Raw genomic sequence first — 3,942 nt, 5'->3', positions numbered from 1 at the left:
GGAGCAGCTGGCCCTTGGGGGAGAACTTGCTCTCTGGGTCTCCAGGGTCCCCTAACCCCTGTGAACTCTCCCCTGGCCTGCTCCACACAGGTCTGCCGCCTGATGCTCATGGGCACGGGTCTTGAGCCACTTCTGAGCATTGCTCAGTTCATCACTTTCCTCTGTCCGGTTCCTGCCCCAGTGACACATTCTGGACACTGAGGTTACACTTGGGCGTTTCCCAGCCTGCCACCCACAAAACATACAAAACATCACTTAGGGTGAGTCACTGTGGCAGATATTTTTAACTGATTCTTGCTAATTTCATTTTTAAAAGGCACCTGTTTCCAAGTGGAAGTCCTTCTATAATATTGACACCTCCCAATTGGTCTGAGGGATTTAAGGATTCTGGGATCATAAAGAATTGTGCTTACAGCTCACCAGGGCAAGCTTAAACCAACTTTAGTTCATAGATGAACCATGGAATGCTCCATGTAGGAAGAGCTGGCCTTTGGTGAGCGCTCACTGGGAGCTGGGGCAGTCTAAGTAATCCCACCCCGTGCTCACACAGCAAGTCTCCTATCCCTGTTTTATAGTTGGGGAACCAGAGGCACAGAAGGCTGGGAAGTGATGGAGCCAGAATTAAGCCCAGCAGCCTGACTCAGAGGCCACCATCTCAGCCACCTCACACAGCGGCCTCTGATGCGAAGGCCCCTCACAAAAGCTCAGAAATTTCACAGACCTGCCTGAGTCTCACCGCGCCCTGGGAGCCCTAGAATAGCACCATGCTGCAGATTAGAATCATCTGGGGCTTTAAAAACCTATCCAGGCATGAAGGAAGAACCACAACTGGTTAACATTTGGGGACTCTAAATGGGTAAATGGGATCTCCTGGGACTATTTTTGCAACATTCCTGTAAGTCTGAAATTATGTCAAAATAAAAGATTAAAAGTAAAGTGACTAAATTAGAATACTACTAGTTAACCTGGAGGAATTTTTCACAGCAATTGACTGTTGATAGCAAGGTCTGGGAAAAGTGTGCACAATGAGATCCTATTCTTATAAACAGTGACAAAATCCACTCCCCCTAACCCCCAGGCATATATCTTTTTATGAGGATGGAATAAAATATGTATGATATGTTCAAAGAATTCTGGAGCCCAGTTCTCAGAGGTTCTATTTGAGTTTCTTCAGGGGTAGGACCTGGGGATGGATATCCTCTTTTAAATTTCCATAGATCAGGGTTCTTAATTAGCATGTGCAAGATCCTGGTTTCCATTATCAGCACTAGCAAAAAAAAAAAAAAGAAAAGAACAAAAAGTTCTGATGCCCAGATCATAGCCCAGACCAACCGAATCAGATTTGCTGGCAGCAGAGGATAGGAATGGGTGTTTTAAAATCCCCCCACCCAGATTCTAATATGCGGCCAAGTTTGAGGACCAGGCAGGGCCCTCCAGGCTGCCAGGGTTGAGAGTTACTGCTAGGAAGAGGGGAACCCATGAGTGTAGCCTTACTAAGTGGTAGGCAGGGACTACTGTGCCAATCCTCCCAATGGCTAGTGAGGTGGGAACTGGGGAAACAGGCTGGCTCCAGGGAGCCCATAACCTGCCAGAGGTCACAGAGCCAGGAAATAGTGGCACACATTCTGGACACACCTACAGGGATTCAAATTCCTCTAATGGGGATTCATTCCTTTGGATTCCTCCTCCTATGGGGTCTTAAGAACAGCAGTGACTGAGGTCCTGGATTCAATCCCCAGCACTTCAAAAAAAATAAACAATAACAACAAGCAGCAAATGCTCCCCGGAAGAGCTGCATGTTCGTGGGCTCTTACTTTCCCAGCGAGTGCCTGATGTTTTGAAGGGGGATGTAAGAATGATGTTCTGCACGGGAGAAGAATATACTGTACAGGATACAAATCTGATCTTGTCATCACCCTCTCTCCAAGATCCTTCCATTCATCAGCCTCACTTGAGTCTTTAAAAACAGCAAGTGTCCTTCCCACATCTGGACCTGTCCTGCCTCGGGAACTTTCCCAGACAGAAATTTTGAATGTTTCACTTTCTTATGAGAGACAAGATCCTCATTCTCAGGACTGAGACCATGAGAGGCACAAGGAAAAAAGAGGCCACAAGAGAGGGGTAGTTGGCACACACTGCTGAAGTTGAGGTGTGTGGAGCGTGTGGCAGGAAAGCTGAGCTTAGTGTCTTTTGGACTGGAGCAGGGGCCTCTAATCCCAGGATCTGGATGTTGAACAGAAGGGAGACCTTGGACATTGAGTCAGAAAGCCAGGGTTGGAGTCCTCCCAACAGTGAAATGAGGATGGAAGGACGCAGCCTCCCATTAGACACAGTATATGTGAAATGCTGCATCACTCATGGTAGGTCTCAGCAGGTCAGTGGGAGATCATGCCAACATTATAGGCTGGCAGTGGGGTAGTCTGGGACCAGCTAGACATAGGCTTGGCTTGGTCTCTACTTCTGTTGATATTTCTTGAATGTTTTCTTCCCATATGTCAGATGCCACTTTAAGTTCTTTCATATATTAGCTCATGTAATGTGCATAATAGCCCAGTCAGGCGGATGCCATCATCATCCCCAATTATGGATGAGGAAACTGTGGCCTAGCGGGGTAGGTAACTTATTCAAAGCCATACAGTTAGTAGTGTAAACTGAATTTGAACCATGCAATCTGGCTTTACAAATAGTCATCTTGATCATTATAATACTGATAGCATTAAAATCATAATAATGATAATAGTAAGAGCAAACCACGTGTCAAACACTGTTACTAGCAGGGTGAGAATGAGGCCTGTGTATTCGAATATCCTAGGGGATGGGGTCCAACAGCAGGTTGGCCTGAAATCAGTTATTTCCAGAAGGTAACACCTGTCCTAGTGATTTTGGGGAGACAGGTGAATGGAGGAACAGTTGAGTTGGGCAGAGTGATCCAGGAGATCTGTGGCTGAAGCAGCTCCAGGCATCCCTCTGATCCAGGTGTTGTTCAAAGCCAGGGCTTTTCCTGCTACTGAGTGAATCTGACACAAGTCTGCCGCATTTTGCACTTGGTTTCTTATGGCATCTGCTCCACGCCTTTTTCCACCTGCTCCACCCCTTTTTCCACTTGTTATGTTTTGTGCTTCAAGTGGTTAGCTACAGGGTCAAAGTCCACTTAGGTGCTTTGTTTAATGTCCTTTAAAAGTTGTTCATTTGATTCCTCTCATACTGTTGGGCGCCCAGTTGACGCTGATGAGAATGAGTCGTCCTGGCTGTGGAGTTATTATTCACTTGCCCTGCGAACACAAACCACCAGATCCCACATTAACCTGGGCACTTCGTGCTCTTTCCAGGTTAACCAAGGGTCCTCGGTGGTTATAGCAACATCCCATGAGCCCAGAGCTCCTGCAAACATCAACTTTCCACGTCACAGGCAGTCAGCAATCTCTAGAGACTGACGGACAGGCGTTAAGAGCTCTAATGCCGATTCCATGATTCCATTCATTTTGCACTGGCTCATCAACCCACTTCCCCCAGCATCCTGCAACTTTATCGAACTCAGCATTCCACTGCAGGATACGTCCCCGACTCTTCTTAATTACATATTTGGCTATATGCGATCATGACTCCGTGTTACAGTCCTGACATGACGGAAAGAGCTTCTTCTCAGAAGGTTGCAGCAGCAGCTTTCCCGTCCCAAAGAGCGCTTACTAGGGCCTCGCGCTGGGTTAGGCCTGCCAGCGAACAAGTCCCCGGGGAGTGGCGGTGCAATCTCCGTTCCGGGCGCTCGGACTGTTCGCCTGGCGGGATGCTGACCATCCCTCTCTGCGCTGCGACTGGCGGCCAGGGGCGGAGAAGGTACTCCATGTGTCCGGGAGGCGGAGGGCCCGCCCGGCGCCGCCTGCAGCCCGCCCTCCCTGCCGCGGGCGCTCCACGCGCCTCCCGGGCGCGCGCTCCCAGCCCCGC

This window comes from Marmota marmota, unplaced genomic scaffold, assembly GCF_001458135.2.
Source record: "Marmota marmota marmota unplaced genomic scaffold, marMar, whole genome shotgun sequence".
Taxonomy (NCBI): domain Eukaryota; kingdom Metazoa; phylum Chordata; class Mammalia; order Rodentia; family Sciuridae; genus Marmota; species Marmota marmota.
This window is presented reverse-complemented; position numbering follows the sequence as displayed.